Source organism: Onychostoma macrolepis, chromosome 18, assembly GCF_012432095.1.
Source record: "Onychostoma macrolepis isolate SWU-2019 chromosome 18, ASM1243209v1, whole genome shotgun sequence".
NCBI classification, from domain to species: domain Eukaryota; kingdom Metazoa; phylum Chordata; class Actinopteri; order Cypriniformes; family Cyprinidae; genus Onychostoma; species Onychostoma macrolepis.
Window position 1 is genome coordinate 10186300 of NC_081172.1, and position 26572 is coordinate 10212871.

The 26572-nt window shown below is 36.4% G+C and overlaps 1 protein-coding gene across 4 annotated transcripts in view; it reads right to left on the reverse strand.

Moving 5' to 3' along the window:
• Positions 1 to 26572, reverse strand: part of mgat4c (mgat4 family member C) — a 109418-nt gene that overhangs the window by 5806 nt on the left and 77040 nt on the right. Inside the window, exon 1 of one of the 4 annotated variants that reach the window (XM_058751620.1) lies at positions 9439 to 9594. The exons of the other annotated variants lie outside the window; for them this stretch is intronic. The gene's annotated coding sequence lies outside the window, so the exon portion shown is untranslated. Of the gene's footprint in view, positions 1 to 9438; positions 9595 to 26572 lie in introns of those variants that run through there. 4 annotated transcript variants of the gene reach the window in all.

Sequence of the window (26572 nt, forward strand, 5' to 3'; positions counted from 1 at the left end):
TTCATTTAAAAAAATTTAAAATGAATATTAGTGTACATATCTTTTTTTAATGAATTTTTTAAACCTATTTCGTAGGCTAATGACATTCTTGTCAAAGAAACTTTTAATCAAGGCACAAGAAAATGCTATGCATTCGTACACAAAGACACACTGCATTCTTGGTATTTGTTGTACAAATACCATGTATACCAATCCACTGATTATAATAGAACATTTAACCCTTCTTAAACCAATGGATTATAAAACAACAGAATGTAGCAGTTGTACTGCACATTTTATTTTCTTGGGCATTTAATTACACAAGTGGCTGGCTTTTAAATTTTCCAGTTCAAACCATTTTGCATTTTGATACATGCAGGTGGATTCATGTAATGTTAATGCAGCATAATAACAATGTTGGATTGATTCAGCCTGAAAACCTGCTTCATCCTCCACTGGCAGTGAAGTGAGGAGAACCAGAGCAGACCCCTAACAGACCACTGATGGATTTGCATAACATCAAATGGTACCTAATTCTAAAGCTTTACCTTGCAAAACGACTTGATATGATCATATGAGAAATTTCTGATTTTAATTAAAGTTTTTTTTTTGTTATGGATGGTGATATGAATGCTAAAACATAGGGAGGCTGAGTTAATAACTAATAGCAGCTGGAGGTGAATTAAACTTATAGTTGATGACCCCCCCAACCCCATCCCAAAAAAGAAAGAAAATGACGTCATCATTTACTCACCCTCATGTCTTTTTTTTATTCTTCTGCAGAACACAAATGAAGATATTTTGAAGAATGTTGGGTCTAAACAACTGAAGAGCCCATTGACTTTCATTCAAAAACAAAAAAACAGCCTTTATTCAAAATCTTCTTCTGTGTTCCACAAAATAAAGAAAGTCATACAGATTTTAGAACAACATTAGGGTAAATGATGACGGAATAATTTCCCGTTTGGTGAATTTTCCCTAATTTCATTAGCATACCTTGCACAACCATTTAAAGCCTTGGAGGATGAGAAAGGTGAGCTCATATAAAAAGCAAGCAAGAAAATTTGATGAGAATGTTTTCTTGAACCAAGCAGACAGTTAAAATGACATTATAAATGTTTGCAAAACTGGCTGCATTTTCCAGGTATTCTTCCACCCCCTCAAATCTCCAAGTGTCCAAACACTTCAGACGCACCCTCAGGCTGAAAATAAAACATCCATTAGAAATGTATTAAGCTGAGCTGACATTATCCCTCCTCCTTTCATGGATGCAGAGAGCGGAGCTTGTTGACGTACACAAAAAATCAATTCTGAGCTCTGTAACCTAAAACTCCTCAAAAATGGTAGAAAAACAAAGATTTAATAATGACTGCATTTCTTCCCAGACTAAAGCCTCAGATTTCGTTTGTAAAAGGGAAAACCACCAGCCTGGTACCTTCATCTGTTGTGTAATTACACCTGACAGGGTCTGATTCTGGAAGAGTTGAAATTACAGGCAGACACAGAGCTGCATACAGCTGCCAAGGATCGCGCTTTTGCAGAGGTCTCATCTGAGGGAGTGCTGACGTAAATAACCTGAAGTTCATTCCCACTTCCTGCTGCTCTGTAGATCATCACCTCCCGGGGCGAGCAGCCCTTTTAGCAGTCAATATAAACTGGCCATTTAGAGCGGTACCGGCGTGCTAAATGAAGCAGCTCAATTAGAGAACGAAGTGGAGTAATCCAAAGAGTTGATTTCATAAAAACACAGGCAATCCAGATGGTCCCTCTGACTAACATCAGCTTGTTTGTGCATTACGCTGCGTTCGCTAATGCGAACTGCCACAGTTTTCCCAAACTCACAGGAAGTGTACTTATAAACACCCATTCATTTTAAAGAGAGAGCATTGTTCTGGCATCATTTCGAGCTGCGCATTTGCAGATGTTTATCCACCGTTCTTATCTTTTCACTCTCCTCTTGGTGACGAAGGGAGTGTCATTTCTCCCAGGGTGCCGTCTCTGGCTTTGCCTTGGTGACATGAAATAGAGAATAAACTTCAGAATGAGAAACAAGACGCTCCCTGGTGAGAGGAAGGCAATTACAGTCATGTCTGATGTGCCGCAAGACCCCATGAATAAGAAAAACAAATCAGTTTACAGAGTTGGAAATGGCTTAGAGAGATGTTTGAGGAAGGATGTCTAGTAGATTGTGAGACTGCTATGCAATTTTTATTATGTAAATGCACTATGAGAGAATGTGGAATTAGAGAGCACTTGGTTTGATTTGGATTTAATACAAACACTCACAGCATCTCGACTATAAAGAGTGAACCTACAAGGCCATGTACACGAGGGTATAGTGGCCGTTTCACTGGTGTAAATCTGCAAGCGAGTGTTGTGTATTTTCCGTGAAGGCCAAAATACAAGCACGTTTGAGTCCGCTAATGTCCTAACAGCTCAGTTCTAAAGTAAATTAAGTCTCTAAAGCATCTTGTCACTGCATAATTCCAATTCTAATTCTTAAAAAGCAAGCCAAAATGCAGCTAAACCCTTTCAATTTCCCTGCCACACACACAACTCGAATGCTAAGCTAACGTTGAAATCATGAGCCACCCATATTCTTTCACATCAAAACAGCTTCATAAAACCTCCCTCAGCTGTAGCTTTTATGCTACTTGGGACGCAGAGGCGTACCTTGCCTTAATGCGAAAACCTGCATAGAGGAGAGGGGGAAAAAAAGCCATTTTGACTAAGAGAGAAACAGATTAATAAAGCTGGCAGTAGAAAGCAATTCTTCCACATTTGATCTTGTTATCTGTTTTACATTATTTCCCAAGGGTATGCTGCACCTCGCTGATATACAGCTCTGCGCAAATAATCAATTAAGCCAGCAGATTCTACAGCTTTCTGCTCTTGCTTTGTGTCAGAGCTTCAGCCACTTAAATAGATTTTTCTCTTCAACAAAAGGGCTGAAAAGCAGAAAAAGAGTACCGGCTTCAGACGATAAGAAACACTGCCTCTAGATGAACACTGTGGGCCTCAGTTCTGTGAATGAACTTTTGTTAATTAAATGAATTTCTTTGTGTTAATCAATTTGTGTGCATTGCAGCCTTGTTTACTGAAATTTGCCCTTAGGATTATTTACTAAATAAATAAATAAAAAATAAAATACAATTATGTGAAGGATCGTAGATCTCTGTGGAAAATGTGCAATCAAAACCCTTGAGAAAAAAAACAAAATGTCTGGTTCATCATGTTCGTGGTGGTAGAAAATAAAAGGTTATGATTTATGACTAATGTAATTAACTATGCTCATATGAAAGCATTGATTAATCATTTGCAACTGCCCAGGGTACTGACTAAACAATGCCATTAATTATTAGCAGTTGTAAATGATCAAAAAGAAGTGCAATTATAAGCTATAATTATGATTCTATACAGCTTATTATTAACCCCTTGTTACCACAAACTACTAAATTAGAATAAAGATAACTAAATACTGCATACAAATGTATCCAGAGCATAGTGTACCATTACAAGCCCAAAATACAACTTTAAGAAATGTATAAACTGACCAAGATTTGGTTACATATGATTAATCTAGTTTGTTTTCTTCTCCTGTGCCATTTAGAACAAAACTATATTGTTTAAATAATATAATTAAATATAATAAAATTATATAATAATTTAAAAAATAATATTTTATATAAATATAAAACATATCATTATAATATAAAATATATATTTGATCTAATAATGACAATATATTATATAAAATGTATTATGTATAAATGTTATACAAATAACTATATTACCAAAATGACAAAAATACTTTATAATAAAGTGATTTTCTGCCCATTTAACTATTTTAAACGGACTAATACTCACTATTTTACAGTTCTGCTAACTTGCTACTAAGTAATTTAATCCAAACTCTGAATATTTTATCATGTTTTCAATTAAAAAGCAAATTGATTTTACGTAAGCAGTTTAAACCAAACTCTGAATACAACCTAAACTTTAGTTCAAGCTGCTTGCTTGAAATGAAAAACATCTGTTAAAGAAAAGCAATTAAACCCCCCCCCCCAAAAAAACAAAACATTTTGTTAATTAACAAAACCTAAATGACCGATAGACAAAAACTCCCATCTTATTTAGCAGTATGCCAGCATACTTTTATTATGTAGCAATAACACAGCACATCTTCGTTTCTCAATAGTCTGACTGCCGGTAAATATCTGTGCGTATGCCAGCGTTTGTACGCGTCTGCTGAAATGGCACCTCCTGACATCGGTTTTGCTCATCAACACATTCTTAAGGCATAAGATGTTCTCTGGAGAGTTTGCAAGCTTGTAACTGCAGAATCTTCACTAAAACACATGAAAAACATTGTTCAACTATTGCTGACACTGTCAGACACAAAACACACACACAGAGCCACCCACAAGCACATTTCCCCCTTTTCTTTCAAGTAGACAAGAAATATCAAGACATAGTTTTCACTAAACCCTGCTTAGTCAAAATAATTCTTGTTTGTTCCTTTGCAGCAGGCTGGGAAAGCTGAGGTAGAATTTCTGTTTCTGCGCAAGTGACAATATGTAAACAGTGCGGACACTTGTTGTCTAGAACTTGATAGCAGCACAAAGAAGGATCTCTTTCCTCACACCCAGGTCTCAAACTTTCCTCTAAAGCATCTGACATCTCTGTGTTGCATGAAGATTCATACTTAAACCTTTCTGTGAGATAAAAGAATATATTTGTTTATATCCACATCCCAAGTCTTGGTGGCAGCCTATTTTTAGCAACTCTCCTGCACAGAAGCCATGGTGGTGCTTTACTGTGAGGATCTGCCGAATGTCTCTCTGTTTTGATGTATGAATAAATCCAGCACCCCGCTTGGATTTGGGCGCAGTCCAGGCTGCAGCAGGCACCAGCTGCACAGGTGGCTTAGCTTCAGGTTGGAAGCTGTGTGAAGAGCTGGATTGATGTTGAATACAAAGCAAATTCTATAATGGTTTACACATGCCAGTTTCTTTAATTGTAACGATAAGGGAGCCAAACATGCAAGAACTGAATAGAATTGCAGTACTGAGCAAATAGGAGAGATTGTATAATTCATTTTTTTGATTTCCATTGCATTCTAAGCTTTTCGGTCCTTAAAGAATAAAAATAAATGTATGAATTAATCAATCAATCAATCAATCAATTTCTAAAGATTTAACAGTCACACTTTATTATAAGGTCAAATTCTCACTATTAACACCATTAACTATGACGTTTGCCTCAATAAACTCCTAATTTGCTGCTTATAAGTAGTTACTAAGGTAGTTGTTAAGTTTAGGTATTGGGTATGATTAGGGATGTAGAGTATGGTCATGCAGAATATGTGCTTTATAAGTACTAAACAGCCAATATGTTAATAATTGGCATGCTAATAAGCAACTATATAGTGAGAATTGGTCCCTAAAGTGCTATCGATTTAACTTCTATTATTAACTCCAAAACAACTCAAACATAAAAATTAATTAAGCAAAATTATCACTATATTATTATAATGCATCGTTTTTATTCATATATCATACATTTATATTGATTCCTCTTATTATTAAAGGAATAGCGTATCCAAAAATGAACATACTGTATTTTTTGAAAATGCACTCACTCTTCGGACATTCAAGATGTTGATGAGTTTCTTTCTTCAACAGATTTGGCAAAAAATAGCATTGCATCATTTACATCATGTGGATTACTTGTAGATTATTGTGATGCTTTTATCAGCTGTTTGAACTCTCATTCTGACGGCACCCATTCACTGCAGAGGATCCACTGGTGAACAAGTGATGTAATGCTAAATTTTTCCAAATCTGTTCTGATAAAGAAACAAACCTTGGATGGCCCGAGGGTGAGAATTTTGTGTGTATTTGCTATATTATTTTAATGTATTATTGTAATCATAAACAATTATTCACCTATAGTGGCTAATGATTCATAAGTTTCGCACATTCACAGGAAACAGCTTACTTCCACATTGAAAAATAAGGTGAATATGGCAGCATAATTATGCTTAATCAACAGCCTTTGCGTGTGAGCATATCTGTGATGCTGTAGTTTTTGGAACTGAGCCACTGACCTCACAATATGTGCAAACCGTTCTGGTCTACGTTGTCTGACATTCACACATTTTTAAAATCACAGTATGGCTTCTTGCTTAATATGAGTGACTAATGCTTATTCAAATCTCTACCTCTCTGTGCCTTTAGTTATGTGGCGCATCTTACAAGGTTAGCCTGTTGAGCGAGTCTCTGTCATTGCCGTGAGGCAGAGTTTTACCTTTAAGGTCAGTCAGAGACACGGAGGCCTTTGAAATTCTATCAGCAGAGAGTGTAATGAGGAAGAGAGGCATGAGAAATGATTCATGTGCGAGCGAACCTCTCACTGGCGCCTCTTAGCAGTTAGCACTTTGACCCAGATTATAGCACCAACCCAAACCTCAAAGGGGAGCTCTGGAGATGGACCTCAGTGATATGACTTCCCCCGTTTCCACTAAAGCACAAATACACCGTACAGTCTTTCTCATTCTTTTGTTCAATATTATAATTTTCTTTTACTCGCTTTCACTTTCTCCCTTGTCTTCTTTTCCACACTTTGCTTCCTTTTTCCTCAAGCACACTCAAACAAAACTGCACATGTATGGTTTTTCCTTTCCCTCAAATATAAAAGATCCAGGCCGCTAAAAAGAGTATGTGTGTGGTATTTCTGAAATGAGAAGTTTTGAATTTTTTTAGTCCAGTATAAATTCATGTTCCAATTTCAATGCACTGTTTGCATGGCTATTATTATTAAAGGTCACCTTCCTTGTGTACCATTGGACAACAAATCCTCAGGAAACACCAAAGGTTTCATTAAGGCTGCAAACACAGAGACGAACCTTTAATTTCGCGGAGTGCTTGCTAAAAGCCAGCTTAATCATAGATCACCATTTCAAGTCATTTCAAGTTCATTTCAATTCAGATGTGAACTGAAGTGGCGATATTTATCCATTTCCACCTTTTTGATCCATGCAGGCTGATTTGTCGCATGAATGTACCCACATTACATCCATGCCACACTTTAGCACACCAGTGCTCTTTGAAACATCATGGACAATATTAAGGTGAGCCCACATTAGCAAAATTTCCCAGACAAAAAAGATTCACTATTGTCACTAGTGTAGTCTTATAAATCACAGATGGACTGGATTTCACCCGAAAACCTGCCAAACAACATTCAATGATCTCATAATTTGTAATATTTATAAAATTAATTAAACTATAACAAACACTTTTTATTTCTGAACTTTTTTTTTTTTTTTTTTGAGGAGTCACTGCTTCATTGCCTCCTCAGAAAACAATCCTGATGATGGTCGTGGTAAATACAAATAAATCCCAACGTAAGTTATCATTCAAACCTCAGATGATTACATGCTTTCTTTTCAGCTTTTTTTTTTCCAGGCAGATACATTTTGACATCGCAGAGTGCTTGATCCTTTGGCTCTATAGGGAGAATGACTGTGAAAGCCATACCATTGTGCAAAACTTCCCTCCCTCTCCATTTATGAGAGAGGAATGGTGGGACAGCACTCTTTCCTAAAAGCTCTGTAAAAAGCCAAGGTGACCGCTGGGTCACAAGTGAGAAATGGGAAAATGGCTGTGGGGTGTGCGTCCAGTAGCAGATAACATGAGAAAGCACTATCTCCTCTCAGCACATTTTTGTGCGAAAGAAAATCCAATGCTGTAGCATTCGCAACAGAGACTGTTTCTTGCTCTGTCTCTCTCTCTGAAATGATGGACAGTTCATTGTTTATCTACTAACAAAAGATACTGTGCATCAAAGTCAAGAGAAATGCTCTAAAGGGGCTCAACAATGCTGTTTCTGCTTTGGCAGAATTCATTTGCAAAAGGGCGGGTCTAAGCAGACCCACTTGAAAATTTTAATTTACAACCTTCAATAAAAAGTCAACAGCAAAATTGTGCCTTGAATAAGCAGTCAACATTCTCATACAAAAACATTAATGTGAAGAAAACAAAACTGACATTTACAGATGCAATAAACACCAGAGTAAAAAATATGAAACTGTGCAAACATCAAACGGAATTGTATTGTGAATAATGTACAGCTAATATAGTTATTGCAAAATAAACCCTGATGCAGAGCAAGCTTGCCAAACAAATATGTGAACAAGAAATACTGATTTCAGTCATAATTGCTACAGAAAAAATCTTCTACTAAGAAAAACATAGTCTATTAACAATGTAGAAAACAATCGGTTTAGCAACAAGATGAACACTGCAATATAACAATATTATAGCAATATTAATACTACTGTCCTCTAAGGAGATTTTCAATACAATCAATAACTGAGATGCAAGACGATCCATGTATGCTATCAGAAATACAAAATGCAGTTTATCAGTTATCTGGATTTTTGCTGTTTTAGAATGTGAAACTATCATAAATAACCGAATTGTGTGTGAATGCAATCCAGCTAATCATAAATCAGTAAAGAACACAGTTGGATTCTAGTATAAAAAGGTGTGTTTTTTTCTGTATTGTATAACCACCATTATGTATTATGTTGCTTGCAAGTAAAATCTGAAGTTTCTGAAGTCTTAAGTCATTAGCATAAAGTACCTAATTAGAATGAAATTAGCATAAATCTGGACAGAAACGGGTAGGTCCAGATTTCTTTTATTATTTAAATATAAAGTTCTTAATAGCTTGGAAAGCTTTTTTAGCTGTTGAACCAACTGAACTGGTAATGAAAACATCTTCACATCACAGTGGGCATTCATTAAGTATTCATTCTCCACAAATCTGAATTATGACCTACCAAAATTATTCATACTAATCCATTACTTTTCATTATTTACATGACATTTTTCTCTATTACTTATTTAAATGAACTACACTGTTTTTCATGTAATTTAATTTTAATTGTCTGAGTGATGGAAATATGAGGTAATTAGAAGTGAGGCAGTATGACTTACAAACTGTTGATTTGTGCCATTTAGCGAAACTAACTGGGAAAATTGGGAGGAAACAAACCGCAATATAATTTTTTCCACTGCTGTAGAAATATAAGTCTTATCTCCTTCAGTAATGCCTGCTTAGGGAGATGTTCATATGGAGTCAAATGAGGCTCTAAGCCATTTGTAACGCAATCAGTCCTTAATTAACGAGCACAACTCTGCTCACTGACATTTATGCTTGTAGCTGTGTGGAATAACTTTCTGACTTCCACACAACAGTTCAGCCATTTACAATTAAATTCCCCATTCACACTTTTAAAATGAACATGACAACCTTACACGAAAAGTCACGGCCATTAAGACCCAATACAATCATTAATTGCTAGTCTGGTCATAAAGAGTTAGTTCTTCCAAAACTGAAAATCTAATAACACTCAAGTCATTCAAGATTTAGATCAGTTTGTTTCTATACCTTAAAAGATTTGGAGAAACTGCACTCCTTGCTCAGCAATGGATTCTCTGGTGAACGGAATGAGAGTCCAAACAACATGATTTTGTCTGCTTTGTCTTTAAATTTGCTCCTCCTAAAGCCCAATTTATACTTCTGCATTGGACCTACGCCGTAAACTGTGCATCGGTTTTGATTTATACTTCTGCGTCGTCGTCCGCGTCGACGTGCAGTACATGTGCGGACCGCTAGTCTGCAGTGTCCACGGGCATGTTGCTGGTGTAACCCACAGTACCACGGCAAAAGCCGAAGAAGAAGTGGCTCGTTGAGCTTGGCAACCAACGTCACTACGCAGTGCATTCTGGGACGTAAACAAGAGGGCGCCGCCATATTGTGAGGCCACATCGGGCGAGACTTACAACAACCACACGAAAAACAATGTTGAAAAGTCGATTAAAAGAACAAAATGTACAATACAGAGACAAACTTCTACCGTTCGCAAGAAAACGGTACCTGGAAAAGATGGCCAAGCACCCGCACCTATATTTTTGTCTGATTTAACCGCACCCGATCGTCACATTCAGGGTTCATATACGGTCATGAAAAACTGTGACGCGGCAAATAAATATCAAATCATGAAATCATTATTTAAAACAACAAAAAGGGGACAACAACGGAACAGGAGAAGATGGCATTCTTTCAATCTCCACAAGGACGTGTACCACGGCAGATCCACATTGTTTGTCGCGGACAACTACTGATGTATAATTCTATAGTATAATAAATGATAAGACACTTGTTCTTTGCTTTGTTTTATTTTAAATAAGGTGTGACATTAAACTATATTAAAGTGCTCATAAATGCACACAAAACTCAAGTGCATACAAAGGAAGGGGTTCTAGCAGACTAATCACAGCGCTTGCGGTCCGCGTAGAATTGACGCGCTGTTAGATTTTTGGAGAGGTGCACGTCAGGTACGGCGTAGGTTACGGCGCAGGCCTGTGCGTCTCTGCGTAGGCTACGGCGTCGACGCAGAAGTATAAATTGGGCTTTTTGATTGAAATAAATTTTTGATATGCATATATTGCGGAGAGGTTGAAGTGAATGTATTGTCAGTGATTCTCTTGTGAATCGTAACACATTGCAAGCTTTTGGAAAATAAAAAAGAGGAATAAATAAACATTTCAGAATAAACCTGCTGCTGCAGCTGCCTCTTCTTTTGGCTTCCAGTCTCTCTGTCGGCTTTGAAGTTTCCCAGCAAGCCTGAGGTAAAATAAAACGCCAAACTTTTTTTCTTACTTAACAAAGGTAAACTTTCAGCGGAGTTTCAAACCACAGGAAGAGCTCACGCTTGGCATCTTTCTGATGTTTAGCACACGCAGCACATGTTCCCTGGTTGCTCTAAGAATCAATTTTGTGCATAGTCTTCCAGCGTTTCAGAACTGCTCTTCCACACTAATGGTGGGAAAGAAGAACAATGGCCTGTTCTATTGCAAGCACAACAGAATATTGAATCAGATAGCTGTAAAAGCCAAGGTTCTTTAATTATTGATGATAACAGAAAGGATTTAGAAATTGGAGATAAACCCCTTGTTGTATTTAGGCACTCTTATGCACACAAAACACATTCTTTTCTTTTTTGATTCTTCCTCTCTAGCTTTCATTGCACTGTCCTTGTATAAAGATACATGTTCATATCTTTCAAGCTGCCATATTCTTTGTAGTCAAATAGTTCATTTTTATGTGACCATTTTCAATCATGATTATTAGAATTAAAGGACTAGTTCATTCACAAATTTGCTGAAAATGTACTCATCCTCAAGCCATCCAAATTACAAATTTGAATAAATAGCATTACACCTCTTGCTCACCAATGAATACCCTGCAGTGAATGGGTGCCGTCAGAATGAGAGTCTAAAAAGCTGATCAAAGAATCACAATAATCCACAAGTAATACACACAATTCCAGTCCATCAATTCCACAAGATGTTTCTTGTGAAGTGAAAAATGTTTGTAAGAAACAAATCCATCATTAAAACATTTAATGAATTGCCTCCGGCTAAAATACGAGTCTCAGTTTTTCTTCCAGTAATATTATCTCTGAATCAGGAGAGAAATATACAGAGATCAAGTACCATTTACAAGTGAAAACAGCCTAAAACTATTTGACAGTGGATTTTGATATGAAACAACAACAAGGGGATGGATTTTTACACTGAAGGAGGCTTTGTTATGGATTATGGACTTGTATTTGGGCCAAAATGATTGAATTTCTCCAAATCTGTTCCAATGAAGAAACAACCACATCTGAGGATGACAAACAGGATATATTTCATAAATACTCAGAGAAGACACTCAGACCTTTGCATTGAGATCACACGCTACTGTAACTTTTATTTCATAAGAGCAAGGAAATATTCTTTTTCAAGATGTGTCCCCTTTAAATATCCCAGAATAACAACCTGCACAGGCTCTGTCTTGAGGCAAAGCCCACCATAGTTCAGGATGGAAGTTAAGGAGGCCCAGACTTGAGGGAGCAAAAGCAGCGCTCCTGCATTACACATTCTGCTTGTACCCTCACAGCAGCCCAGATCCACCTTTGGCTAATTTCCCACAATTTCCAAGCTTCCTGAAAATGAATATGCATTACAGTTGCAGTGAATCCATTTGCACGGCAGAATAATAATGAAGAAAAAGTGCTCTCAAAAATGCAATTAATCTTATGTAAAACGCCTGCTCAATGCCTCTAATTAGATGCCATTTTAATAACTGCGTATGTTGTACAAGAAAGACAGTTTAGCAAAGGTGGTAAACACCATTGTTCATTTGTTTGATGACATAAGAGCAAAAGTAAATAGATTTTGTTTACTGGAATGTAACCAATCACTTTTTTATATTAAATAAACCCTCTAGAAAAGTACTGCAACATGCTAAAACCCACACAAAATGTGGCGAATTGCTGGTAGCAACACATTTTGACTGTACAACACTATCAAACAGATGAGATACGCATTCAGAAAAACAAAAGCAAATGTAAATAAAAATATAAATGCATTTTAAATGTGAAATTGGATTCACATGTTTGGCATTCAGGCTATGCTTTACACCAATATGAACATGGCACTGTGGGAGTAGACGCTTTTGGCAAAGGATTACACTGAGCCTGCGGAATAAACCAAACACATCACCAATAGAAACACCAGTCCATGTTCTAGAAGCATGGTGTCATCATGTTTGTGTTATCCAATTGTAGGTGAAAACAGGGTCCTCCCACGACCGTCTCTGGGATGATAACATCTTCCAACGTTATTATACTATTACAGGTCACAGACTGGGTCGACAACTGAGGATTGCGGAAAGGTTACTGTTTCTTCGGGCTGTGATGTGAATTGCTCTGTGCTACAGAATGCTCGATGTACTGATAAGGTCTTGGTGATAGGCTGTCAGTCAACATACATTGCCAAAAGGTACTGTATGAAGTCGGATTCCGGATTAAAAGAATAGTTCTCCCACAAAATGAAAATTTGCTCAACATTTACTCACCCACAAGCCATTCAAGATGTAGATAAGTTATAATATTATGGATAATATAACAGTATGAATGGAGGACTCGTATTTTAGTCAGAAGCAAAGGTTTGAAGCTAAAAAGATCTTGATCCATTGGTGATGTTATGCCATATTCCTCCAAATCTGTTAAAGAATCACCTTCAGGCCATCCAACAGTTAAATGAGTTTGAGTACACTTTCAGCACATTTTCATTTTTGGGTGAATTATTCTTTGAGACAGTTGACAGCATTTGTGGCACAATTATGGAAGAAAAAAATAATTTCAACTTGTCCCTCCGTTTCTTTAAAAAAGCAAACATCTGGGTTACAGTAAGGCATTTACAGTGGAAGTAAATGGGACCAATTTATAAATGTTAAAATAGACAATATTTCAATATAACAGTATGAGCGTTGAAGACAAAATGCTAAATATCCTTTTCTGGTTATGTTTTTTTAATCAAATTTTACATCTTTGTTGAAATGACAATGCAACAATTGTAAAAATCATAATTTAAACTGATGGTTTACACTAGAATGGACAAAACTTTAAAAGGCATTTTTAAGTATGCAGGCTGTGATGTTACATCTAAGCTGCCATGAATAATTATTTTTCAGCCTTGAATAATTTATATAGAGATAATAGTTTATTATACTGTTGTTTTATAAGTATATAAATATATAAAGTTGATAATTACATTTTTACTGTGGCAATTTATTAAGAGTGACATGCTGAATGGCTACAATTATGAGACTGTTAAAATATATGGTCAGTTATCTGGAGTGTGTAAAACAAACTGCGATTGCAGGTGAAAACAAATCTGCCTGTTGTGTAGTGGAATGCCAGTTTCCAGCGATCAGCATGTTTATTTATTTATGGGCTTCAAGAAAGAAGGTCTTGGCACAGGCTGGACACTGGGCCACTGCGGTTATCCTCAACGCTCTATGACTGGGTGAGGAGGAGGGAGGTAGGCCTGCACATTAATGATGCATGGGGACCAGTACGTTCAGTTTAAAGTTCTCCATGCTCTGTGCAGGCCCACTGAAATATGCATGAGCTACACCGCATGTGCAGGCTACAGCACGTCAAGTTACTTTCCACCTTGGCGGATGGTGCAGCGGCTCACGGCGCGCTTGCAGCAAAGCAACCACAGGCTCTTCTGAAAAAGGATGCTTGAGTCGTAAGTTGTCCATTATAATAAATTGGTTCTGCATGCCTGTGTTTATCACGTAGAGTTATTTAGTGTTTTATAGCTTGTTTGTGTCATAAAGTAGATTTACAAGGCAAGGAACAATACACAGCAAAACACCCTGTTGATAGATGTTTATTATGATGTATGTTCTGTCCACATAGATGTTGCTTTAAAGTTTGCAACTTTCTTTAAAAAGCTGCAGGAATTCAGATTTGTCAACATATCATTAAAACAGAAAGTTTGGTTTATTTCTAACCGATTTAAAGGAAACACAAGGATTTTCTAAGTAGCTTGTTATCCCGGCTTGTTAGTTATAATGAGTTGTTTGTTCATAGACTGGCCTCTAGACAAAGTTGTTTGGTCTGCTGGATTTCCACGAAAGTCAACATGAAATCAAAAGTGACCTTGTTTAATTTCTTGTCGCTTTGGTCTTGTCTCATTTTTAACAATTCATCGGTGCACGGTTTTCCAAATAAATTCAAAATGAAATAAATCTTCCCCTGAAATGACTATTGGATAATATTAATAAACAGCCAAGTAGCTATTTAGCTATTTATCACAAACCTGACTCCATTCTGGCATAAAATCTCTACTTTTTATCCAGATGCAGAGGTAACACTTTAATGTGGGGACCAATTCTCACTATTACCTAGTTTCTTATTAGCATGACTATCATTAATATATTTGCCTTTTATTAGTACTTTTAAAGCACATATTATAAGCATATGACCATATATGCATGAGGTGCAGAGACCACAAGACTAAAAATACTATATCTAACTTCTAAAAATAATGTCAAGTGTTGGCTATGTAACTGAAGTCAGCTATAGCCTCACCTATGAATGAACTTCAAAGTATTGTGCTGTGTTGCTATTTCTATCACACAGGTCTAACAGCGGCCTCCAACATGTTAGGATTCGCTATCATTTTGTGGCACGTAATGCCAATGAGCTCTCCGTGCAGCCGGGTGAGGTGCTGGAGGTATGGATGACCCTCAGTGAGGAGGTGGAGGAGGATGGGGAACAGGGCAGAACAGGTCTGTGGTACACCATGTGGGAGGCAGAAGAAGAGAAAACACGACTACAGCTCTCATGCAGTGCTCAAGGTCTAGAAGATTCTGTAGGCCGATGGTTGAACATAAATGATTAAAAAAATCCTGTCGGTTTAAAGTTTGTGGGAAACCTGAGGGAAACTAGATTGAACAAAACTTTTCTAGATGATAAAAATACATAAATCTAGTTATGTCTTCTTTATGATGCCTCAATGATGCACATTATCATAACACTAGCACGCTCTTAAAAGAATAGTTCACCCAAAAATGAAAATTTGCTGAAAATGTACTCAGCCAGTCCAACATATAGATGACTTTGTTCTTCACTGGAACAGATTTGCAGAAATTGATCATTTCATCACTTGCTCACCAATGGATCCTCTGCAGTGAATGGGTGCCATCAAAATTGAGCTGCTAAAAACATCACAAAGTAATTGACTCGACTCCAGTCCATCAATTAAGAAACAAATCCATCCATCATTAAGTTGCTTTTAATTTCAAATTTTTGTTTCTGGCTATAATATGCATCCTATATCCATAATATTGCTAATGTTGTCCGGTCTGAATCAGGAGAGAAATAGTATACTGTCAACAGAGCTGGGTAGTAACTGATTACATGTAATCTGGATTATGTAATCAGATTCCAAAAATTAAGTACTTGTAATTAGAGTAAGTTACATTTTAAAATACCTGTAATCAGACTACAGTTACTTTTTTATGGATTACATGATTACATATTATTCACACAATAGCAATAAATTATTCAGATTCTCCCTAATTTCTCTTTTTCATCTTTTAAATTTTCCTTTCTAAAATAGCCTACCGATTATATACATTCAGAAAGTCCAGTTTTGTGGACATTCACACATAGACTAGTAATTAGTCAGGTGGCGATACAGCATTTGACCACTGGATTTACAAAAATAATTTCCGGTTTAAGAAGGGTTTCAACATTGCATCAACTACTGATGAACACATTCATTTTTATTTGAATTATCACTCTGTAGTTTTTTTTTAACCATGTATTATTATGCCTTTTAGAAGACTTTTGTCTTTCAAACTCATTAAAATGCATATATTCACATTATTTTTTATTTAGGCTACATGTAATACAGGCATTCACTGCAGCGGCTGTTAGAAGCTCCGGTTCCCATAGAAATCTGAGGTTAGACCAGCCAATGAGCATGCACAGTTATAAGCATGTTAAAAAAAAAAAGCTTTTTAAATGCTATTTGAACATCAGAAACAACATTCATGGGTCAATTAATTTTAGATTTTTGTTGCTGATTTGACATGTGTAATTTAATTGCTAGTTCAGCTAGCAGTTTTTGAGATTTCAGGATTCGTCTTGTATGAGCTGCCTGGAGGCATTGCAAATATGGCCGCCGAGTGAAGAGACTTTCCTTGAAAGGGACTTTGTTTTAAAATGATTTATTTAAATTTTATTTTTTTTATGATTATTAATTAATTGTTAGCTTTTCATTAAACTCATAATCCCCCTGCAGTTCCTTTACGAACCCTAGTTTGCGAAACCTTAATGTAATAATGTTTAATACACTTCATGTTGTAAATTACAATGAATGGAACAAGTTTTCTTACCCTTTGCATTTTTTACATCATTATGATAATCTCATTTAAATCAATGTGATAAACGAGTTGTCAAAAGTAATCTAAAAGTAATCCAAAAGTAATCTGATTATATTACCTAAAATGTGTAATGTAACGGATTACGTTACTGACTACAATTTTTGTCATGTAATCTGGAATCAGTAACGGATTACAATTTGTAAGTAATCTACCCAGCTCTGCTGTCAAGCACTGTTTATACAGTCTAACAGGGGGTGGGATTTTTCACTGGAGGAAACGTTATTATGGATTATGGACTCCATAATAACAAATACAATAAGTATTTTGGCCAGAAGTGATAGTAACACCCTAATGTGCTACTTTTCACTTCAAAAGATGTTAATTGATGGTCTGGAGTCATTTCAATTACTTAATGACTCAGCTACGTCTTGGATGGCCTGAGGGTCAGTACATTTTAAGCAAATTTTCATTTTTGGGTGAACTATTTAGGGTGAAAATGAAGGTTCCAAAAAAAGAGCAATGCCACAGAAGAACCATTTTTTGGTCCCCCAAGAGCCTTTCAGTGAACATTTCCTAAAAAAAACAACAAAAAAAACAAATTCCCTTAGTGTGAAGAACATTTTTTCCACTATAAAGAACCTTTTTGTAGAATGGAAGGGTTCCACAGACATTGTTATTCATGGAACCATTAATGCCATTAAAGAGCCTTTATGTCTAAGAGTGTAAGCCCTTGCAAATTCACAATACCCACAACAATTCAGAAAGCTGCAGTCAAGCATGTAGGAAGGCATCCTTTCAACCTGTCACTTTCAGATGTCTGCCATTTCTCTCAAAACAGCCTCCAACCCTGAGGCACTCTATTTACATGAGAACTACTGAAGTGATCAAGAGGGATTACCCCCGATTGGCTAATCCATCTGGAAACATGGATAATCGTGTTTCTAGACATGCCCGGCCTGAGCCTGGTATCACTGGGATTTCATTCTAGCATCCCAATGGTGGGATGCATCATTGGGACACAGTATGACACAACCACTGCACCAAAACCTTTTAGTTAAAATTAGACAACAAAGTTAGACAACAAGGAAAAATCCCAAGAATAGACTTGTCCCAGAAAAAAAATACTGGTCCATGCACACTCGTGCAGTTTAGAGTACTAATAGTAGGCATGAATCTCATGTGCTTCTAGGTCTTGGAAAACAATAAACAGTGGTGGCTGCTGAGGAACCGCAGCGGTCAATCGGGTTACGTGCCGTGTAATGTGCTAGAAGAGGTCAAACCAGGAGAGCAGCAGTACAACCGTGCTGCTCTTTTCAACAGCCAGGTTAGCATGCAGTCTAAAAAACCTCACAGTGACATTGTTTATCACACAGTCTGTTTTATTATTTGCATTCTACAAGGCGCATTTCATGAATATGGTACACTTCAGCGTCTTATTACTTCTAATTTAAGCAATACATGTTTTATGCTAGAAAATTACATAAAAATTATAAAACAAAGTTCCATTAAGAGTAATTGGGAATGCTATGGGTCATAGGATCCGGCAAAATTTACTTTAAATTTATTTTACCACTGGCTTTAACATAAACTACAACTGGCAAATTGAGATTAGTCAGGTTAGATGCCATGTTGAAATTAGCATGACACTTTAACATGAATTTAACCTGAAAATGAATCTGTGAGGGACATGTTTACAGTCTTTACAATGGCACACACTGTATAAAGGTCCTACTGTATATATCATGCAATTTTCACAACTTACAACTGTCAAAATTGTTTTATGGAGGTCTTTTTTTTTTCTTCAGGTTTTGATATGCTGTTAAACAACAGTACAGTTCAATTAATGCACTGTATTTCTATCCCCAACACTATTTCAGCTCATTTAGTTTAGCATTTGTGGTACAAATACAATGTCTTATGTAGTGAAATAGATATGTTAGGTGAATTGACATCAGGTGATTTTGGCCTATTCTTTTTTAATGTCTTTTTAAATATTTTATTCTATTTATTTATTATTTATTATTTTCAATTTTTCTACTTTATGCAGTTATTTTCTATTTATTTATTTATTTATTTATTTTGTTTTATGTTTTTACATGGTTAGTGCTAAAAAATTACATAGAAATGTTAAGGTGTATATTTAGAAAGGTCCCAGTATTGCTTACAGGGCAGAAAAATTGCACACCTCATGCAAAATGAATAGAAATAGGTTAAAGTGCCCCTATTATGGATTTTTGAAAATTACCTTTCATGCAGTGTGTAACACAGCTCTAAGTGAATGAAAACATCCTACAAAGTTTTAAATCTGAAAGTGCACCGTGTATAAAGTTATTGTCTCTCAAAAGAAAGAGTAGACTCGGAATCATTGAAACGAGTCGTTTTTAAAACGAATCTTAAGCCGTTTCATGTTGATGTCAACATGAAACATTAGCATATTGCCGGCCAACTTGTTGCCACTTTCGGAGCGTTAAAAATTGCTGTTTCCCCGGTAACGGCTGTACACAAAGCAGCACCGCTCTTTGCTTTCAATGAAATCGACCAATCGGACCAATCACCGCGGATTAGCGTCAAGCAAAGGAGGGGTTTGGAAAAATGTATCATTGAGTGAATCGTTTGGGAGTCGTTGAGCAAATAAAGTAAAAATAAATGCATATTATAAGAAAATGAAAGTGTTTTTTTGACCTTGCATGCATGTCAACCTGTTGTTGGGGACTCTCAAAATCAAAATATGAACCTTTCATAACTCATAATAGGGGCACTTTAATATAATATATCAGACCATTTTCTGAAGGTTAAGCACTTTCTTTCACTAACCACTTGTGGAAAAGGAGAAAATACTTTTTCAGATTATTTTTTTGTACCCTATTCATGTAAAGTGCACACATATATTCTCCCACTCTATATGGCAGGCGTTGACTCTTTCTTTTTCTGCCCCTCTGTTTTTCCGTGGCTTTTGTTCTATCTCTACAGGCTGTGAATCCTTACAAAGGTACCTCCGCTGGCCCTGTAAATCACGCCGAGGTTTTGGAGATGAATAAATCCTCCAGGGATAAAGATAGTATGTACCTCTTATCTGCTCGCTGTATTTGCTGTGAGATGGAGAGCGGGAAGAGTCTGCTGAAAAAATGCAGAGAAGTGGGAAATGAATTTGGTGTGAGAGTGCTCTTATGTACATAGATTGCAGATTCCCACCAGAGCTCATTGCTTCTGTCTTGGGCAATCTTATTCACAGTGTCTCTGTCCCAGTGCTTGTTTCTCTATCTCTCGCTACTTCTGTCTATTTCTCTAGACCGCAACCAACAGAAGGAGGTAAATGATGAACTGCTGAAGAGGATAACCGACAATAAGGCCCAGCCACCAGCTCGAAACTTTCGGGTGGAGCGCTCAACTACATCCATGCCCATCACATTTGACTCCCAGCCCTTTGAGGTCCACGCTTGGCTCAACGCAAAGGGATTCTCTAGACCGTGAGTGACACGTGAGCTGTGACATGTGACACTTTCACTGATATATATGGGTGGTGTAACCTAGTGGTTAAACATATAGGCTATTAGCTGAGGTTTCAAGTTCAAACCCCTCAGGCGATAAACCATTGTACCCTTGAGGAAGGTACTTAGCCCGAGGTTGCTCCAGGGGGACTATGATAAAGATGTACTGTAAACATACATAATAATATGTACAGTATAAGAATGTTGTAAGGGTCACATTATCTTGAAAACATCTATTTTTAATAAAAATAAACTCTTACCACTGACTTTAACCTAAACTACAGCTGGCAAATAATTCTATGAATAGAGTGAGCCCTAATTTACACATATTGTAAAAGATAAATTGTTGCCAAAAGTTAAATCCAAGGCAACTTGATGCATCTCAACTATAATAATTGTACTCAGTAACACTATTATGATTTGTCAATTTAAAATTGTGCTAATTCAGCCAATACATTCGTCAAGACAACAGCAGATTTCTTGTCAAACTAATTTTCATTTAGTAACAGAATAAATTAATTTTTAATAAATTAATTTCACTCAATATGCTACCATTGTTTGTGTAGGAACAACCATCCTACAAAGCAAAGATATCTAGTTTTAAAGGAGTCATGAACTGAGAAATCAAAATTCCCTTGATGTTTTGACAAATAAGAGGTCATTGTGCTATAAAATCATTCTGTACGTTTCAGAACTCAAAATTTCTCAGTCTAAAAAACAGCTTATATTGAAGCCAATCTGCCAAAACGACAGCTTGCGGAATGTACAACTCTATGATGTAATAGTGTGGATAAGCACCGCCTACGCAGAAGAAGATCAACACCTGTTTAGCCCCGCCCACCGATTCTACATCACTGCCTGTTTAGCCCCGCCCACCACGCAGGTATAAACTTTATTTGATGAACTTTATTATTAATGAAGTTCCAGTTAAGAATTAAGTTCCAGGCCGTGTCAGTAAGAACTTGGTCTTTTGTTCACTTCATTTTACGGCGGATTCGTTTACAAACAAGGCACAATTCGAAACAGGATTTTCAGAAAGATTGAAACTAAAAGCCGATGCTGTGCCAACTATATTAGATCTGATACACAAGTGTGAGTAACTGTTTTTATTAGGTGATCACTACTGCTTTGTCTGTTATTACAGATATTTTGATATGTATTAAGTTATTTATGCGTTTTAACCTAAATCACAGCAGCGTCCATCTGTGAAGGATGTAGACTGTCAAACATACACAACTGTTAGCCAATCATAGCAGTGGGCGTTTACTTCCGAGTCTGCAATCCGCCACAACTATTCAAACAGAGCGTTCAGAAATAGCCTATTACTTCTAAATTATGATATGGTTTGATGTAAAAATCTTGATAACATTATAAGTGGACCAGTACAAAATAAAAAAACAAAGGCAGTTCATGACCCTTTTGAAGGGTTGAACATACTGTAGGCCTTAACACACAAACGGCTAACAAATGTAAAAAGATGAGCTTTTTACATCGCAACACAACAAATAACTAACAAATATGACAAAATAACAACAGAAGTTTAAATGAAGTCAGCAAACGGCATGCTGTCATGCTACAAAGCATGCTGTGAACTCAAATCCTTAACATTTCAGCAATATGAACTTCTGAATGAATTGGGACAAAATTTGTGGTAATTCTGTAGGTCTGACATGGGTTTAATGTAATTTCATGAAAACATTTATTTATTTATTTATTTTTGGAGACTCAAAATGTTTTATAACCCTTGTTTTTTACAAGGTAGAATGGATGCGTGTTTGTGCTGAAAAGAATGGCAGTGACTTCATTTAAATATTCACACCATTATTTCAGCTCATTTAGTGCCTAGAATCTGTATCAAAAAAGTTGCACACCTGTTTAGTGAATTTGCCACAGCATATTTTCATAGTATATGAAGCAGTATATCTCAGATGATCAAATAAAATTTTATTCCTCATGAAATGACTCCTTTAAAAAAAAGAAGCCAAATATGATGTAATATTCTCTCCACGTTCCAGGGTGGTGGAATGTCTTGGTATTCTGAACGGGGCTCAACTATTTTCCCTCAGTAAGGATGAGCTGAAAGCCGTGTGTGGAGATGAGGGTTCCCGTGTGTTCAGTCAGATCACTGTGCAGAAAGCTCAAATAGAGGTCTGTCACAGAGCTATATTACTGAATTTGTGTAGATTAACCATTCAAATACAGTCCAAAAGTGAGTTTTAATGTCTTTCTTTTTCTCAGAGGGGTCGTGGGGATACAGAGCTACAGGAGATCATGAGGCAACGACAACAGGAGGTGGAGGGCTCAGCCTGGGAATGATTACAGTCAATCAGGCCGTCACTCATGGCATTATTTCATCACATTTTCTTCAACGCTCTTGTTCACCCTACAATCAACAGCCACCCAGAGGAATTCAGAACAGATGGACTAAACAACTCCAGTCATTAGTGAAGCCCAGTCCAGCCTATTTCCTTTATGACCCACACAATGTAGTGCTTAACGCTCGTGCTTAAACTGATGAACATGAATGCATTGGGAGTGAAGTCTTTAACCTCCATTTATAGAGAGGAAAATGATTTTGATAGAAGGCATTGACTTATGATTGGTGCTATTAAAGGAATAGTTCATCCAAAAAAGAGAAAATTTTGGCATTATTTATTCAATCTCATGTCGTTTCAAAAGCCATTTGCGGTTATTTTTATGTAGAACCTCCTTTTTTTCATAAAATGCCAAAAGTGGCAATGTCTGTAAGTTATTATTCACTAGCTTTCAAATCAACTATGGCGCTGTTCAGCACATCTCGTCAAATGTCACTGCTTCTAAGGCTGAGTAAATAATGACATTGATTAATTTTCATTTTGGGGTAAGCTATTCCTTTAATCGGACATTCGAAACAAGTCCCATCTGTTTCTGCAATAAATGGTGAATTAAAAAAAAAAATGATATTAAGTAATGCAGTGACGTATTGTAATCTATTATCACATACTTAATTTGGCTAAATTACTACTTGAATATTAATTTTAAACAATGTGTTGTTATTTATTTTTTTGGTTTCTTCAGTACACTCATGCTTCACACTTCATTAATGCAAATCAGATCATGTTTATTCATGTTTATGGATGATTAGTGCAGACTATCATTTTTTTCTCTCTCAAACTTCATAATAAGATAGATGTATTGTGAAACATTACTTGTCTGTACTTTTGAATTATGATTCTGAATTGTTTGTCATTAAATAAAAATTAAAAAATAAACTATGCAAGCACATGAGTATATATTATTAGTATGTGTGCAAGTTACGGGTCTGTACTTCTGTAATTGAATAAAAAAAAATGTTCACATGAATTGTGCATTAGTGCCAGATGTTATTGTACTATTACTTTTCACTTTTCACAGTTTCTGGTGCTCTTCTTACCCAGTGTTGTCTATAAAGCCCCCTTCCAGCCCTGTGGAAACCATAAGGCTGAATCTCTAACCGCCTCACTGACTGACAGCTTTGCTACTTGCCCTCACAGGGGGCACATAACAGTGGCTTTCAGTTTGTCTTGTTGCTTTATTTCTGGAATAGATTGTGAACGCATCAGCGAGTATTGTGCTGTGTTCAGGATGAGTGAGAATGACCTCCATCTCTCCCTTTGTATGCACTGTCATAACGCCTCCCAGCCTTAAGAGAGGGTGGATGTGGCTGCGTATTGTCACTATGATTCATGGCATGAATCAATGCCTAATGATGGGATTTACAGAGAGGAACATCAAAGAAAAGATACTGGAGATTTGCAGTGCAGTGGAACCATTGTTATTCGCATCCATTTTTGTGAGGATTTTCTATAGGCCTCTCTATCTTCCATATATCATGGATTGTGGTCATGTACATTCAAATGACGTTAGGCTGAGGAGATATAAAAAGTATAATTACACCACCATAGTCTCAGATAGGTTAAAAAATTTACATACAATGTACAAAGCGATGACGTTATATTTTAAAACAAACACCGTACTTAAGGGAGGACTGATTCCTAAACTAATCTCTTATTATCTTTTAATCAGGCATACCGCATGACCAATAATCTGACTGTTCAGTTTTTTAATGTTCATGTTTATAACATAAACATTAGCTTTTATTTACCCTCAAGGAGGTTCCTGTATTCATCAAACTGATGTTAAGGTCCATCCCCAGCATAAAATCACTACAACAACATCTTTCACCATGAGGTTGGAGAAAGGATTCCAACATGACAAATATACAAAGATAAAAATACCAGTAATATGAATAATAAATAAATAACAAAAACATCAACTATAAACAAGTACTAATAAATTGTTTAATAAAGAAAGTGACCTCCTTTGCCTTCCAAACTGGAACATTGCAGTCTAACAAGAAGGACAGTAAACTTTCTTTATTAAACAATTTATTAGTACTTGTTAAATTTGTAGCTTGTCCCCAAAAGTTTAATGGGATTTTTGTCCTTTAGCAGGTTTTTGTAAAATATTTACAAAACTTTTATTTTTTTTTATGATATTACTGGTACAAAAATTGGGACACACACACACACACACACACACACACACACACACACACACACACACACACACACACACAGCTTACCCTTATCTATAGCTTGTTATAAAGACTATAACCTAATCCTAGTTTATACCCTAAAGGCTGGAATACACTGGGCACTTTTGCCAGATTATTGTCAGAGCCAGTTTGCAGTTACTCTCCAAGCAGACAGATTTCACAGAAAATCACATAATGTCAGATTTTTGTAGCTTTAAATTGGGATTTCATCCAGTCGGATGATATCAAACATGTTTGATATTTTGAGCTGCTTTTAGAACACATTGTTTTCATTTGTCACACGGCACCTAGCAATGCGACACATGTTTCTGCAGTCATTTGTTGTGTTCGGAATGACTTTAAGGGTCTGTTAGTGTGATCCTCAGTCATTCAGTATATGGTGCCCAGTTTTTCTGTATCTATTTACAAAGTTGGCAAGTGTATGATGCCAATCTGTTCAGATTTTAAAACTCATTTAATGTATTCCAGCTTTAACCCTAACAGGAAACTTTCTGCATTTAAAAAAAAATTACTTTATTTTTATACCATTTTTTTTACAAAGGGAACATCCCCAAAAGGAGGTTTTTTGAGGTTTTGTTAGATTTAACTAACTTCTGTTTTAACACACACACACATTGGGGTTTTGTGTTTTCTAAGTGTTAGGGGTTAACAGGATTTTATACTGTACAAACTTTATATTGTATCCTAAAAATCCTTACTCTACTTCTAAACCTAACCCTTACACAAAAAAATCTGCATTTTTACATTCTCAAATAAAATAAAATAAAATAGTATGATTTATAAGCTGTTTGGCCCAAAATTTTATCCCCACAATGCCAAAACGTTTTTGTATGTTGTTTAAAATAATTCTTTAATACATTTAAAACTTTGTGTATATTTATCTTCCCTATGATTAATAGTAACATATAACAAAAATAATAATAATAATAATTAAAAAAAATCATTCAGGGAACTGGAATCATTTGTTAAAAATTCCTACACACAACCCAGAATTAACTGTGACTAATTCAAAATGTAGAAATTAGACACAAAATAGCCACTGACAAAGACTCAACACAACACTGGCTGAAGTGCTTATCTGACGACTTGGTGAAGTCATTTACAAACCAGTAGAGAAGATGGCAATTATAAGCCTGAAGATGAGAAAACCAGAATCTGATCATGCATAATTCATGAAATGTATAAACGCTAAGAAAAATAAGACAAACACAGCCCTGATCTGTTCATTTACAGCCAATTATAACTAACTAACATGAAAGAAGTTGTACCCGATTACTTTGGTATTTCACTCCGGTGGAGAGAACTGCCATAACTTCTGACAGATCTGGCATTTGGGGGTATGTCAGTCTGTGTTTGTGTGCGAGCAGGAGGGAGAAAAGTTTTTCTGGACAGACAGATAATACACAATATCAGTCACACCCGCACTGTCAGCGCTGCAGGAACCTGACGACTCCAAACTTCTTCTCATTTCACTCTCTGCACCACCCAGTGGGCAGTCACTTAAAATAGAAGACAATAACATGCATGGAGGCCCCTTTGAGATGGCAGTAAAAGCGTGTCTGATGGAGCCTTATGCCTGCAGATAAAAGCCGTCTAATACGGGTTCTGCTTTGCAGAACATACGGCTGCGTAATCGATAAGCTATCGAACCGCATATCTAATGTACAGTTATCCAAACATCCTCCGGAATTTTGCAGGATGCTACGGCGGTGTAATTTAG